This window comes from Balaenoptera borealis (genome assembly GCF_965194805.1).
Source record: "Balaenoptera borealis genome assembly, chromosome: X".
NCBI classification, from domain to species: Eukaryota; Metazoa; Chordata; class Mammalia; order Artiodactyla; family Balaenopteridae; genus Balaenoptera; species Balaenoptera borealis.
In genome coordinates this window covers 86,544,359-86,561,109 of record NC_138881.1, presented here as the reverse complement: position 1 = coordinate 86,561,109, position 16,751 = coordinate 86,544,359, and the positions used below count along the sequence as shown (strand labels likewise).

General features: G+C 42.2%; 1 protein-coding gene across 4 annotated transcripts in view; it reads left to right on the top strand.

Annotated features, from left to right (window-relative positions):
• Window positions 1-235: 235 nt before the first annotated feature.
• The window catches only part of SYTL4 (synaptotagmin like 4), an 86,395-nt gene continuing 69,879 nt past the window's right edge, over window positions 236-16,751 (top strand). Inside the window, exons 1-2 of one of the 4 annotated variants that reach the window (XM_082377199.1) lie at window positions 236-3,163; window positions 4,302-6,874. The gene's annotated coding sequence lies outside the window, so the exon portion shown is untranslated. Of the gene's footprint in view, window positions 3,164-4,301; window positions 6,875-7,129; window positions 7,280-9,885; window positions 16,022-16,751 lie in introns of those variants that run through there. The other 3 variants (XM_082377198.1, XM_082377200.1, XM_082377197.1) reach the window with 3 other exon arrangements.

The window sequence follows — 16,751 nt, the reverse complement described above, 5'->3', positions numbered from 1 at the left end:
TCTCTCTTCAGAACCGCTCACTACTGTCTCTCTGAGATCAGTACTGCTCCAATTTGTGCTGTGTTGGCAATCTAACGCCTTATGGACTTGGAGCTGATGAGAATGTGCATCCAGAGGAGGTCAAGCACTAGCTTGTCAGGCAACTTCCCCAAGGGCATTTGTTGAAAGGACCGTATGCAGAGGAGGCCTTGTTCCCTGGGGGGAGGGGGTGTTGGGGGGGGGAATGAGGGAGTGTTGGCTTAGTTTCTCAGCAAGTGGGGACTCTAAGAACTATACATATTTTATGTTAATCAATTATCTTTTTCTCACTTCCCTTTCCTTGCTTCCTTGATGAAGGGTACGGGTGGTGACAACTCTTATAATTTAGGTTCCAGACAAGAATATAACTGAATCAATACCACCTCATGATGATAGGCTTATAGATTTTGTGTCTCGTCTGTGTTGGAAATGATAGTTCTTCTTTTGCATAAAGGACAGGAGTGGCTTCTGAGTGACAAAAGGGGTAGACCATGCTGATTATTCTTTGCCCCCTACCCCCATCCAATTTCTATTCTTCATAGTCCTGCTCTGTTTTCTAGGTTTACCCCTGCGGACTGTATATTCTTGGCTCCCTTGCCTGCTGGCTTGTAGTTGGGTTTGGTAGAGGGGTAGAAATGGTAAGAGATCAGTTAGTGGGAAGAAAGGGAGGTCAGAGTATTTCTCCCCAACTCCCTCCCTGCGCTGGCACTGCATTTCTGGCAGTACCTGCATCCCTGCACAGCTGGAGTACCTACTGGGCTCCTCCTCCTCCATGGGTCCAGCACTCACTGGGCTCTGGAAACGCTATTACTTGCTTTGACCCTCCCACTCATACTTCACTCCTCCTTATTTCTTCCTGTAACCCTGACCACTCACTGTAAACAGTTTTTTCACAGTCTATTCATCTGAACCATCTGGAGTGAATTATTTTCCTTCCAAGGCCCTGCTGATAGTCTGTTCATATATTCATCCATTGCCTTATCTCCATGATTTTAAAGAATAATAATGCTGGTAGTGGAAAACTCCCCACTTGGGTGTTTTTCTGTATACTTTCTGGGCTGTTCTCCAGTGCTTGGAGATAGAGCACCAGGGAAATAAAAATGTATCATCTAGGAAGCTTACCTTTTTAAACAAGACATTTAAAAACATCTATGCAAGTAATACATGGTCATGATGGAAAATTTAGGAAACCACAAAGAGAAAAGAAAAATCTCCAGTAATCCCATGCCAGAGAAATAACCACTATTAACATTTTGATGAATATCCTTTTAAACTAAGTTGTACACTTCTTTAAAAAAAAATCCACAATTCCTGAAGCAGTGCCAGCTTGAATTTTTGGGCTTTTGGAATTTTCACAACTGCCCCATCTGTAGTAGGGTGTATAAAGCAGGAGCAATTGAAGAAAAGAGAAGCACGGTGGAGGAGGAAGCAGACCTGGGGTGGTTTCATAGTTCAACCCCTTTCTGGACTGTCATATTTGATGCACTGTATGAACCCCACCCACACTAAGTCCTGCTGTGCTGGGCTGGGCTTGTGTGCTCTCTGGGAGGGGCTGCCTTCTCCTGTCTCACATTTAGAGGAATCTAAGACAGAAGCATGGGTAAATAAGCCACAGTTGCACAGCTGGCTGCTCTGCACAAAGCTCCTTTGCCATACAGGGAACCCTCTAGAGCCTAAGGCAGCCCAGAGAGAGAAGTTAAGAACCAATTAATTCGGGCTTCCCTGGTGGCACAGTGGTTGGGAGTCTGCCTGCCAATGCAGGGGACACGGGTTCGGGCCCTGGTCTGGGAAGATCCCACATGCCGCGGAGCAACTAGGCCCCGTGTGCCACAACCACTGAGCCTGCGCGTCTGGAGCCTGTGCTCCGCAACAAGAGAGGCTGCGATAGTGAGAGGCCCACGCACCGCGATGACGAGTGGCCCCCGCTCTCCACAACTGGAGAAAGCCCTCGCACAGAAACGAAGACCCAACACAGCCAAAAGTAGATAAATAAATAAATAAATTTATTAAAAAAAAAAAAGAACCAATTAATTCTCCAGCGGCCCTGAAAAGGTTAATCCCAAACTGACTGCAGAACACAAATGTGTTCCCACAGGGCAGAATCTAATCTTATTGTGGGTAATAACTTCAATCTTCGGAACTGGAGCTTATTTTCTAGATGCCAAGGTCATTTTGTTTTCCCTCAGAATCCGAAGAGCCAAAAATTCCTGCTATTTGATTCCTATGTCTCCTCAAAAGAAATGACACTATTATGTATGTATAGAACATCTTGTTCTCATTCCCCTGTATTTGCTTTTCCACTGCCCAGTGTTATGCTGACCCCAAATAATCAACCCCTTTGTCATCAAGTTTATAAACTAGGCTGCTAAAATAGACCCCAGAGTGGCGGAATCTGCCCAGGCAGAGATGTATACAGAGTTGAGGCGACTCTGAGCTAGCTGATTGGTGCCGATGCACAATTTTTTTTTTTCCCCTGGGTATGTCCCATTTGATTATTTATCTCACTGCTTCAGAGCAACAGAAGCATCAACTTTCTACCAGTTTCCTCCTCTGACAGCAGTAGCAATGGAAGGATGGAATTTTGGCATCATCCTTGCTTGTTCTTTCTTTCCTGTTCTATTCTTCAAGGCCCAAGTTTCACTCTAAAAAGCTCCTGCTGTGATTTTTTGGAGACCTGAAGAAAGAGATACCGTGCAAAAAATTTGACACAGGCCGATCATAGGACTTAGAGCACAGAGGGAACCAATCTTCTTATTTAAAAAAGACCGCTTTTCACTTTAACTGCGCTAGTCATGTATCTTTCTTTTGGAAATCTTGTTGCAACTTTTCAGTTCATGTGGAGGTGAGATGTAAGTTTACTGAACTTCAAATAGAACGGTATCTGGGAAGGGTGGACTCTCAGAAAACTTGTTTGTTTACTCAAAATGGGTGCAAGGACTCAACAAATTTGCTGAAGCTTCCTAGTTACTGCCTGCACAGGTAATTGCAGTTTATTTTCATCAGGTTTCATTCTCACATATCTTTGGCTACACATTAAAAACAGCCCCAAGATTATCAAGCAGGAGTGTAAGAAGAACCACAAAGAGAATTTTAAGAGAAAGAAGCAGAGATTAAACCCAGGAGAAGAGATGTGCAGTCCTTCCTTGTAAGTATGAAGAGAGAAATTTTGAATTGCACTATCAGAGAGGAATGGCAGCAGCAAGGTAGGTGGAGATGTGACCTCCAAATCCTTGAAGATGAAGCTTGTGATACTAGAGTAGGTATAAGCAGAGTGGGGGAGAGGCTAGTAATGCAGGTTGTGGTGTGAAGTGGTTAGACTATATGCTACCACATCGCCCAAAACTGTCCTTTGCATTGAGGCATGTCGATGCTTGAGTAATTGAGGCATTATAAGGCAGGCACAATCGTATTACAATGACCACCATTCCTATGAAGCATTATATATGATGCTAGACCAGTCTTCAATAGTGTTGTTATCAACAACAGAAAAATTGTACGATCCATGCTTTCCTCTGATACTTGCTCATGCAATAGTCACTTCCTTTGGAAGGATTAGTTTCATGATGATATAGCAGGTTACATAAAAAGAACTCCTGTGATTGTCATCTAGCGTATTGAGATTGTTTCCCACTCTACAGAATGATGGAGGGGGAATATTGATGAGAACCCCAAAGAGGTAGAAAGGGCAGCAGTAGTTTTGCAAAGAGGGAAAAGCAGACTGAATCCTAGGGAATTTTGGCTAGGGAGTGGGTCTGGGCCTGAGAAAGGACCCTAAAGTTGCATATTAGAAAAGCCTGGGGCTTCCCTGGTGGCGCAGTGGTTGAGAATCTGCCTGCCAATGCAGGGGACACGGGTTCGAGCCCTGGTCTGGGAGGATCCCACATGCCGCAGAGCAACTAGGCCTGTGAGCCACAATTACTGAGCCTGCGCGTCTGGAGCCTGTGCTCCGCAACAGGAGAGGCCGCGATAGTGAGAGGCCCGCGCACCGCGATGAAGAGTGGCCCCCACTTGCCGCAACTGGAGAAAGCCCTCGCACAGAAACGAAGACCCAACGCAGCCAAAAATAAAAATAAATAAATAAATAAATAATCAAATATGGTTAAGAAAAATATATTAGAAAAGCCTGTATGTGGGATATATCACATTTATCACATCCTATTGTTATCATAATCAAACTTTATCATTTTGCAGGTGAGAAATCAAGGAATAGTGAGGTAAAATGCCAGTCAATTTTTTTGAGTACATGTGATTAATTGAATGTGTTTATATCTTTTGATTCACAGCCTAGGCCTGATCCTATTGGACTACAGTGCCCCTAATGGAAATGTACCAAAGGAAGATGGGTCCTACTCAAGTGTGAAGAATCAAACAAAGGGTTAACTGGACTTAGAGTGGATGCCAAACTACTTTTTCTTTTTTAAGTTTGACAGAAGCAAACAAAATGTTGAAAGAGAAGATATCTTCTGCCTTGAGAACTTGATTTTTATGTGCCTTTAGCACTGAATCATCCTAGCATGGTGTAATAGAAAGGCATTGGATTTAAGTGCTTATTTCTTCATTTATCATTAATGGGTTACTTAGCTTCTCTGAGCCACAGTTTCCTCACCTGTAAAGTGGAGATAGTAACAGTGCCTAATTTATAGTGCTATTGTGAAGATTTTAAAAGAGATAATGTATGTAAAGTACTTTACATAGTGTTTGGCATATAGAAATAGCTCAACAAATGTTCATTACTCTTTCCTTTTCCACTTGTACAGGAGTTTGTCTAGTGCACTTAACTTGAGTAAAAAATAGTAGCTCTAAAGAGCTCTCTGAATCTAGTTAAAGCCCTTTGGGCCATTTGTTGAATGGCTCATCTCTCTGTAAGTATTTTCCCAAATATGGGGTTTAGCATACATTCAAATATGGTTTTGCTCATCCAGGAAAACCCCAGACCACAAGAACTTTATCTTTATGACTTGTTTTTCCTCCTCATTATTATCTTAGACCTCAGAAGACAGGACTGGATTTCACAGGCAGCTAATTCAGCACAAGAGAAACAAGGCTAGAAAAGTCCACCAGAGCTGCAGGGCTTTGCTTGCCCTCGGCGTGGAGGTCGGGGTGGGGGTTTCTTAGCCTCCATACTATTGATGTTTGCGTCTGGATACTTCTTTGTTGGAGGGGCGTGCTGTACTGTGTACTACAGGATGTTTAGAAGCATCCCTGGCCTCTACCCACTAGATGCCAGTAGCACACTATCCCTTCTCCGAGTTGTGCCAACCACAAGTATCCCCAGACATTGCCAAATGTCCCCTGGGGAGGGAGACAACTTTGTTCCCAGTTGAGAAACAGCCCTAGGAGGAACAATCTGCTAGCTATGTAGCACACAAACATCCAGTAGGATAAGCTAATGAATTCTTAAGGAATGATTGGAAATTTAAAGGGCAAGGATGAGTAAGGAGGAGTTCAGGCAGAGGAACAGTCTGGATTTTGAAAGAGAACCTGTGTTATATGTCAGGTCTTATTGATACAGAGATTAATAAGACATAGATCCTGCTCTTGAGGAGCTCACATTTTAATGGGAAGGGCCACCACTTGAACAGTGAGAATACCGTGGAGTGACTGCTATGTCAGAAATATATAGAAGGTGCTATGGGACAGGGGGAACACAGAGCATGGGTACCCATCTTAGTGGGGTGCAGGAAAGGCTTTCCAGAAGACATCACATGAGAGCTGAAGAATGAGTAAGGATTAGCATGGCAAAGATAAAGGAAGATGGAAGAGACATAAGAGAATTTGGGGTTTCGAGGGAAGTGCAAATCATTTAGGTTAGCTGGGAGAGGAGCGCTCAAAAACAAGGAGTGGTGGAAGAGATGGCTTGTAAGATAGATAGGAAGCAGATCATAAAAGTCCCTCTAAGCCACATGAAAGACTCAACTCTGAGAACTATCCAGAGGTATTGAGTTTCTCTATTGTCCTGTTTGGATTTAGGGAAGACTACTTTAGCTGCAGTGTGGAAGATAGATTGGAAGTAGGGTGACCAGTCAGGAGGCTATTATTGTAGTCCAGGTGAGAGATGATTATGACTTGAGTTAGGGTAGTGGCAGTGGGAGGGAATTCAAGATCTGTTTATGTGATGAGAACAGTAGGATCTGGAACTGGTTAGATATGGGGACAGTTTCTGGCTTGTGCTACTTGTGCTATTCACTAGGATGGAAAACACTGGGGACAGAAGAGGTTTGGAAGGAAGGTGAAGTTTAAGTTTGGATAAGTTGAATTTGAAGTAGTTGTGATCATTGAGGTAGGGATATCTGGTAGACATTAAATATATGAGTCTGAAGATCAGGAGAAAATTTAGGGTAGAGATACAAGATTGAGAGTCAGCAGGGGAATTTAAGCCATGGGAATGGATGAGATAGCCCAAGGAGAATGTGTATACTGAAAAGGGCTAAGGGCTAAGGATATTCCTATGGCCTGGTTCTTCACTTCATTTGTATCACATCTTCGGAGAAGCTTTCCTTGACTAACATATGTAAAATATCACCCCATCACTCTTTATTCATTTACCCTGCTTTTATTTGGTAACACATTACTATCCCATACTGTGTTAGGTATATAACCCATTGGCTTTTTGGCTACTCTCAGATATTTACAATAGTTTAATCAACAGGCATTAAAAAGTTCAACCATTCAAAATTAAAAATTCTATTTCACATTCAATTTAAAGCTTCTCTTTCAGCCTTCAACCTCCACTGCAGCTTGACTAAAGAGCCCACAGATCTCCAATGAAGAAAAGTGACTTGGTCTGTTCTTTCACTCTCCTGGCTCCACTTCCTCCCCCACTTGCTCTGAAGCTTCTGGCTCCTCCAGTGTTGAGGTAGGTAGGAAGAGAGAGTCTTAAAGGGACAGTGAGGCTTAACTGACTGGGGCTGGTTTAATCTGGCTATCCGTGCCCTTTGTAATGCCCCAATACTGCCTTTTCTTGTAATGTGCTTCTGTGGTTTCTTCAGAGACTCCTTCACTTCCCATTCCCCCAGTGGACCTCCTCCCTGCACCATTCCTGATGGGAACAATGTACACTCTGACTGTCTTCCCCCCCGTGGCTCTTGCCCATACAACTTTATTCTCATAGGATCCTCATTCTTCTGCTAGAGTTGCCAGATACACTCTGAGGAAACCACCTGGCCCATAGACAACATGGTCCCTAGGAAGTCTAGACCTCTTTCTTTGTTCTGCTGCTGTGAACAACTTTAATCAGCCTTCTGCCTTCAGATTTCTTCAGGTAAAAGTCAAGGACAAGTTTCTATCTTATTCAGACACCACAGGACACATGTGAAGTTCTCCCATGAACTCTTCCCTGCTTCAGTGTCTACACAGGCAGGCCTAAAAATTTCTGTAGTGCAGCAAGCCTTCAGCCTGGGATTAAGATACCAGTCTCCCCTCTTGAAAGGTTTAACTGAGACCTTTTTGCTAGGCTTGAGCAGGGGAATGATAGTGCCTTCTACTCCCATGAATTCTCTGCAAAAAATTCTCTTTCTCTTCCTCCAATTAATTTCTAGAATTCTCCTGTATGGAATGGAGGTGACTGGTGAGTAATGATAATTAAAATACCAGTTTAGCTACCTCTTAGTAAGTCTTATTTGATGTATTTATTTATTACTGAGAAGCAATATAAAGTACTAGTTAAGAACATGGACGCTGGAGCCATACTGTCTGGCTTTAAATCCCGACTTAACCATTTGACCTCTCTGTGCCTCAGTTTCTTTATTTGTAAAATTGGAGTAGTAATGATATCTACATCATAGGATTTTTGTGAGGACTAAATGTGTGTGTGTCTTAGATTAATATCTTAGAACAGTAATTAGAATAATAGTAAGTGCTATGTGTGTTTGCTACTGTGCTACTGTTTATTTTTCTTTGACTTAGAATGTAAGCTCCATGTGTGCAAGATCTTTTTGTTTGTTTGTTTAGCGCTGCATTTCCAGCTCCTAAAAACAGTGCATTTAACAGGTACTAGTAAATGTTAGTGCCCTCAGACTTCTCCTGAATAAATTAATGTGATGGTTAAGTCTTAAATGTTAAGGTGTGGGCAGAGAAAGTGGGGTCTGAGAAGAGTAAGAAAGACAGTGAGAGATAGGAGAACCAGGAGGCTATGATATTCCAGAAACCATAGGAGACTTTAATAAGGAAGGAGCGGGCAATAGCATCAAACATTGCTAGAGTGGCAAAGGAAAATAGAACACATATGGTCATTACATTTTGTAACAAGGCACCCTTATCTTTTGCTTTCATATCCTGGTAAGTAATTGTTTTCCTTCCTTCAGAGATGCTTTTATTAGAATGAATGACCACTCAGAATAAATCTTTGAACAGGTCTTAAAAGTTATCAACCTCCGGGCTTCCCTGGTGGCGCAGTGGTTGGGAGTCTGCCTGCCAATGCAGGGGACACGGGTTCGGGCCCTGGTCTGGGAGGATCCCGCATGCCGCGGAGCAACTGGGCCCGTGAGCCACAATTGCTGAGCCTGTGCGTCTGGAGCCTGTGCTCCGCAAAGGGAGAGGCCGCGGTGGTGAGAGGCCTGTGCACTGCGATGAAGAGTGGCCCCCACTTGCCGCAACTAGAGAAAGCCCTCGCACAGAAACGAAGACCCAACACAGCCATAAATAAATAAATAAATAATTAATTAAAAAAAAAAACTAAATAAAATTGTTTCATTAAAATAAAAATTAAAAAAAAAAGTTATCAATCTCCAAAGAACAAACCAGTTCTGCACTTATTTATTTTGGCCATGACCACAAACGACCCATCCTCAATACAATTCAGTACATTTTCCCCTGACCTGGACTCCTCTTGAATCAAACAGCAAAACCAGCTGTTAACATCTGCATACAACTCCATGCCACTTCTTCTAACAATGTTCTTCTCCCTTCTCCGTTCCCCCAACCTGTTCTCTCTTTTCAAGAGTATAAGTAGTGAATATAAAGAACACTTACAATTCAATAATAAAAGACAACCCAATTTAGAAATGGACAAAGGGTTTGAATAGGCATTTCTTCAAAGAAGATATACTAATGGCTAGTAAGTACATGAAAAGGTGGTCAACATCATTAGTTATTAGGGAAATGCAAATCAAAACTACAGTGAGATATCACTTCACACCCACTGGGACGTCTAATCAAAAAACCAATAATAATCACTGTTACCAAGGATGTGGATAAATTGGAACCCTCATACATTGCTGGTGGAGATGTAAAATGGTACAGCCACTTTGAAAAGAAATCTGGCTATTCCTTGAAAGGTTAAACATTGTTACTATGACCCAGTAACTCCACTCCTAGGTATGTACACAAGAGGTTTGAAAACATATGTTCAAAAAAACCTCATACATGAATGTTTATATCAGCATTATTCATAATAGCCAAAATGTTGAAACAACCCAAATATCCATCAACTGATGAATGGATAAGCAAAACCTGGCTTATCCATACAGTGGAATTTTTTTTTTTTTTAAAGATATTCGCCATGTATTTCTTCTTTAGGTCTTTTTTTAAAAATTTTATTTTTATATTTATTTTTGGCTGTGTTGGGTCTTTGTTTCTGTGCGAGGGCTTTCTCTAGTTGCGGCAAGCGGGGGCCACTCTTCATCACGGTGCGCAGGCCTCTCACTATCGCGGCCTCTCGTTACGGAGCACAGGCTCCAGACGCGCAGGCTCAGTAGTTGTGGTTCACGGGCCCAGTTGCTCCGTGGCATGTGGGATCTTCCCAGACCAGGGCTCGAACCCGTGTCCCCTGCATTGGCAGGCAGATTCTCAACCACTGCGCCACCAGGGAAGCCCTGGAATATATTTTTTTAACATCTTTATTGGAGTATAATTGCTTTACAGTGGTGTGTTAGTTTCTGCTTTATAACAAGTGAATCAGTTATACATATACATATGTTCCCATATCTCTTCCCTCTTGCGTCTCCCTCCCTCCCACCCCATACAGTGGAATATTATTCAGCCATAAAAAGAATGAAAAATAATTTGAGTGGCGTCACCAAAAATGATAGAGAACTCCAGGGCTCCTTGAATGACCGTAATCAGCTACTGAATAAAGTCCAAATTCCTTAACATGACTTACAAGGCCTCTGAAGTTCTAATCCCTACCCATCTGTTATGGGTTGAATTGTATCCCTCCCAACATTCATATGTTGAAGTCCTAAGCCCCAGTACCTTAGAATGTGTTCTAATTTAGAAACTGGGTCATTGTGGATGTAATTAGTTAAGATGAGGTCATTAGGGTAGGCCCTAATGCAATATGACTACTGTCTTTATGAAAAGGGAAATTTTGGACACAGGGACACATAAACCAAGAGAATGCCATGTGAAGATGAAGGCAGGGATCAGGGTAATGCTTCTATAAGCCAAGAAACGCTTAAGATTGCCAACAGACCACCAGAAGCTGGGAAAGTGGAACTGCTTTTTTTTTTTTTCTTACAGTTCTCAGAAAGAACTAATCCTGCAGACACCTTGATCTCAGATTTCTAGCCTCTAGAACTGAGGCAATAAGTTTCTGTTGTTTAAGCCACTCACTTTGTGGTACTTTGTTACGGCAGCCCTAGAAAACTAATACGCCATCTTTCTAGCCTCATCTATGATCACTTTTCCCTTACATTTTCTGCTCCAGCCAACACCAATTTTCTTGTACTTCCTTTGCATAGACCTAGTGTTTCTCGCCTTTTTGTTTTTGCCTATGCTGTTCTTTTGCCTGAAATTCCCTTTTTGGTCTAGCTAATTCCTACTCATTTTTTTAAGTTTCAGAGAAGGTATTACTTTTTGCAGGGACCCTTCACTGACCACTCCCTACCAGTCTGGTGTAAGTGGCCTTCCTAGGTGCTCCCACATATCCTGTGCATCTCCCCAGCTTTGCACTTTCCACATTGTATTATAATTTTATGTTTATGGTTTGTCTCCTTCGCTTCACCTATGCAATAAACTGTGAACTCCTTGAGGAAAGGGTCACCAAAATCTCCATGCCTAGCACAGTATACTTGGCATGTAGTAGATGCTCAATATGTATCTTTGAATAAAGGGACTTTTTCTCAATGTTTATTCATCTTTCTTTCCATAGCACCTGCTAATGTGCTTCTCATGTAATGGGTACTCAGTACATCTTGACCTGTGGTCCTCAACTGAGGACGTTTTGCAATATCTGGAGACGTTTTTGGTTATCACTACTGGCATCTAGTGGGTAGAGGCCAGAGATGCTACTAAACAACCTACAATGCACAGGACACCTCCCAGCAACAAAGCATTAGCTGGTCCAAAGCTCGACAGTGTGGAGGTGGAGAAACCCTGATCTTGCCTGAATAAGAGACTGAGTCTACTTTTTACAACCTATACTCACTAGTGCACTAAATTTGCTTTGTCAGGAAGCCTGCTTTTTCTTTGTTGTTGTTTTTTACAAAAGTAAATTATTATCCAACCAGAAATAGAGGGAGTGTCCTAGAATCCTAAGAATTAAGACTTTGGCAATTTGAAAGTACCTGATCAATAGGAGAACACATATATAAGATAGAATACTTTTATGCCTGGAATGCTCTCTAGCAGTGAAAATGAATGACTTAAAACTACAGGGGTAAATCTCCTAAGCATACTGTTGAGTGAGGACAGCAAATTGCAGAAGGTACATACAGAGTGATACTACTTATGTACAGTACTACATATTGTTTAGGGATTGACAAATATGCAAAAAATGTATAAAGATATACATGGAAACGATCAAGGTGAAATCTGGGACAGTGAAAACCTTGGGATCGAGGTGGATACAGAGGGCTTTTGTTGTATTGATAATGCCCTATTTCTTAAGCTGGGTAGTTGGCATATGCTTGTTATATTATTTTTATACATTGAAATATTTAATACTTTTTTTGGATATAAATTTTTTTATTCATCCATTCATTTCTTTATTATAATTAAAATAAAATAAATTATAATTACATAAAATAAAATTAACCTTTTTTTGGTATACAGTTCTATGAGATTTAGACATGGATACATTCTGATAATCACAACCAAAGACAGGATACAGAAAATCCCGATGTCACCCAAAATTTCTTCATGCTGCCCTTTGTTTAATTTGCATTTCCCTAGTTACTAATGGCGTTGAGCTTCTTTTCCTGTCCTCATTTGCCATCATATATCTTTTTTGGTTAGGAGTCTGTTCAAATATTATATCTATTTTTTTAAAAAATTGATTGTTTCATTATTGTTGCTTTTAATTTTTACAAATTTTCAAGGTATGAGTTCTCTAATTTGTGGTTGGAAGATATGCTCTCTCAGTCTGTGACTTGTCTGTTGCAGAGCAAAAGTTTTTAATGAAATGCAATTTATCAATCTTTTCATTTATAGATTGTGTTTTGTGTACCATACCTAAGAACACTTTGTCTGACTCAAGGTCATAAAGATTTTCTGCCATGGCTTTTTTTCCCTAAAAAATTATACATTTACATTTTACATTTACATTATGATTAATTTTGAGTTTAAATTCTGTATACAGTGTGAGGTATAAGTACAGGTTCATTTTTTTTCATATGGAAAAAAAATGTTTTCTTGTTCCAGCATCATTTTTAAAAGACTTTCTCCATTGAATTGTCTTTACAATCTGATAGAATGTCTTCCCTCATCCTTTATTCATAAAAATGTATTGTCTATTCTTTACTGTTAATTATTCCAAATGTTATTTGGAATTACTCAGTTGTCATCTTAATCCTAGAAAATTTAGAGTTGTGACTGGAATTACATAAAAGTATATAGATTAACTGAGAGAATTTATATTCTTATGATAGAAATTTTTATTTATTATTTTTTTATTAAAAATTTTTTAAATTAATTTTTTTTTCTTTTTTTGGCCGCACTGCAAGGCATGCAGGATCTTAGTTCCCAGACCAGGGATCGAACCCGTGCCCCCTGCAGTGGACGCTCAGAGTCCTAACCACTGGACTGCCGGGGATTTCCCTTCCTGTGATAGAAATTTTTATATAGGTTAGTCTTACGTCACTCAAAATGTGATAGTTGAAATATTTAATGCTTTTAAAAGAGAGTAATTGCTCAATACTGAGGCATCCTGTTACCCAAGGCTGAGGAAAATCTCTGTCTTATTAGTTAGCACCAGCCAGAATTTCCTCAACATGGTAAAATCAAACAACTCATTGAATCCGTCATTCACTATGGGACAGGAGCTTACATACTCTACATAGGATAATCATAAGTTCCTGTTGACATTGTTGCAGTGGGTTAGTGTCTGAGTTTGCTTGCATTGGACCCCTCACAATATTTGGCATAAGAATTAGAGCACAGTATCCTCGTGGCAAACAAGGAGGATCAAACAGAAATTGACAGCAGTTTGCAAAGCACAGAATCTGTATAAACAGGCCGCTGACTAACTTTGTTTTGGTTCATCGTTTATGTTTGTCTCTGTGTATTTGTAGCTGGTTCAGTGAGACTGTCTTACAGTAAAGGAGTCAGATCCTCACATTCTCCTTAATGAGGTGGACCTTGGAGAGTTAGAAACTGCACACGTAAAAAGAAGTAAAAACATAAAATAATATCTGGAAATTTTGCTGAGGAATAAGGGGATTGGACTAAATATTTTCTGAAGTCCCTTCTGGCTGAGGGTGTTTCCAGCTCCACCAAGGACAACCTGCAAAGAAGGAGCAGAGAAGTGCTTGGTCTGAGTTCCCACAGGCCAGGTTAGGGAGGCGAACACATTCAAAGCCCAGAGCTGAGCAGAGGGCCCCTGAGGGCTGAGCTGGCAAAGCTAGACAGAACAAAAGGATTTCCGTTTTGAAGTGGCTTCTTCACACTTCAGGCTGTGGGCGGGGTACTGAAGGGCTAAAGTATGGAAGAAAACTGTGGGGAGAGCCTGGAGGCTGAATTTTACTGTTTTATCTGTTAGAATTAAAATGATTTTTTTCTTTCCCCTTTAAGATTTTTCCCAAAAAATCTATATTATCAAAGCCATACTTGCTTATTATAAGAAAGTTGAAAAATACAAAAAAGTAGGAGGAAAACAAAAACTTCATTTAGTTTCACCACCTAGAGATAGCCACTGTTAATATTTTCCATATTTCTTTTTAGGCTTTTTTCCACACATATCTACTCATATCCACTAATTGTTGTGATCATATTTTATATTAATGTATCTTACTTTCAATTAATACTAGAGCATAAGCATTATCCTGTCGTTATGAACTATGTAAATATCATTTTATTGTCTAGATAATATTCTATTATATGACTATACTATATTTAACCATTGACCCATTAGGGGTTTTTTTCCTAGTGTTTTATTATTCTAAGTAATACTGTGATTAACATCATTGTACGAAAAGTTTGTGTACATTTCTGTTTCCTTAGGAAACACTCATTCATTATACAAATATTAGTGAGGACTTACTATATGCCAGGCACTATGCTAGGTGCAAAATTTTTGCCTTGGGTGGCATGTTGTCACCTACTGAGGTAAGAAACACTGGAGGAGGAGCAAATTTAAGAGAAAATGTTTGACTGGATGTGTTGAGTTTGAGATGTCCAAGTGGAGTTGCCAAGAAAGCAGAGCTCAGTGAAGAGGTCTGGATAGAACTATAAAATTACAGTTGTGGCCATATAGATGGTGTAATTCATGCCAAGTGAGTGAAAGATCATTTAGGGAAAGAGTATATGTAGCCTAGTCCTGAGAATGTCTGGCTTTCAGAGGTTAGATAGCAGAAGTGGAATATGCAAAGGAGACTGAGGAGAGGGCAAAGGGATAGGAGGAAAAGCAAAAGAGTATGGCATCATAGATGCCACAGGAAGACTTTCAAGGAGGAGGAAATGGTTAACAGCGTTAAATGTAGGGGAGAGATCAAGGAAGATAAAAAGGGAAAAATGCCCTATTTATTTATTTAATATAGCTTTTTTGACACGGAGGTCATTGGTTGGGTATCTTGTTGAGCACAGTTTCAGTGGAATGTTGGGGGAAGGAAGCCAAATTGCTGAGTAAGAAGTAAGGGAATAGAAATTGCCCATAAAGAGGAGCTGGAGAGGTACCTAGTGTGTAGGGAGGATTTTTTTTTTTAAGATGGCAGAGACTTGAGCATGTTTAATTGCTTATGACAGATGAGAGGGACTTGAGCGTGGTTAATGGCTGATGAGAAGAATGGAGAGAGAGAGAGGGAGGGAGGGAGAGGGGGGAGAGGAATCTGTAATTACTGGGTAAATATAAACATTTTAAAGTCTATTGATATATATTGCTCACATGCTTTCTAAAAGGGTTTTAAACCAACATACACTCCTATTAGCAATTATGAAAGAGCTTGTTTGGTGGCCGCTTTGTCTTCATTAAGTGTTTTAAAAACAAACAAACAAAACCTTTGCCAAAGAGTTTCATTATGGTCCTAATTTGCTCTTCTTTGATTACTAGTGAGTTTAACCAGTTGTGTACATGTGTGAATTATGTCTATGTCCTTCCCTCAAAACGTTTCTATTTTAGACACTTTTATTTGCTATAAAAAGCTGAAAGTCAAAGGATCAGAATAGTATCATTATCTCCCCAAATTATACGGTCTAGAGCCTTCATCTTCTTAGAAGTACACAACAATTTGACAACTTTTGGCTCAGGCTGATTGAAAGAGAAAGATGATGTATCGTCTGAGAGAGTGACCACCAATGGAACCCAGGTCTAGTCTTAGACTGCTATCGACAGTCTTCAAGCACCCTTTGCTAACCGGGGCCGGCATCCCTCCAGTGCCTTAAGGCTTTGGATCTCAGAGCTCCCCTTCAGTAGGCGCGGCCCCCTACCAAGGAGCCCGGAGCGCTGTGCGGCCCCTTTAAGAGTCCAGCTCCTCCCCCGCTCCAGGGAAAGTTGCAGCTTTTTCCGCCTCCCGGGAGGGTAAGAAGGGCCAGCCGCCAGAGTGGGGTTGCAGTCTTCCCGGACTCGGAGACCCTCCCCTGAATCCGGTACTGGGACGTCTCGCCTTCTCGCGGCACCTGTTGCAGGTGACAGGTAGGTCCGTGGCCCGCAACCGCCCCTCCGCCCTCGGTCCGGGACGCCTCCTGGGCCCCCAGTACCTTTTCGCTGCCTAAGCGCCCCCACCCCCATCTCGGGGACCTGCGCGCTTCCCTACCCCTTTCCGCTCTCCCAGTCTCTCCTTGTCCCTAGCTGACCCCCTGTTCCCACTCCCGTCCGCCTGTGCGGACCGCACACCCCACGCTTTGACTCCCGTCTGTTGGGGCGGTCCCTCCCCACCACTCTGCTTTCTCCCGGCCGCCCCTGGCCATTTCCCCGGCCCATCCGTCGCCGCCACGGGCTGTGCCCCTCGGGGCTCTGCTTCCTCCAGAGTGGCCGACTTTTCCCGCCCTCCGGAGCCGGGGGCCCCTCCCGGGAGCTGGCCCTGGGGGCGGGGGTGGGGCCGAGCTCCTAGCGGGAACTGCGCCCTCCGGGGCGTCGAGTCACCTTTTCGGGGGTGTCTCTCGCAGCGCCCGGCGGTCGCGCGGGGTCTGGGCCCCGCACTCTTTCCGGACCTCTGACCTCGCGGCGTCCGCTTCCCTGCCCTCGGTGGATCCGCCGCAGGTTAAAAGGCTGGAGACCGGTTGGCCCCGAGCCCTGCCTCAGTGGACACCCTCTGCGCTTGGGCTGGGGACCCAGCTGTGTGCTCTGGAGCTGAGCCGCTTTATCTTGCCACCCTTCCAGCAGGCAGCGGGAGTACGCTTCTGGAGGAGTGTCCCCACAACCC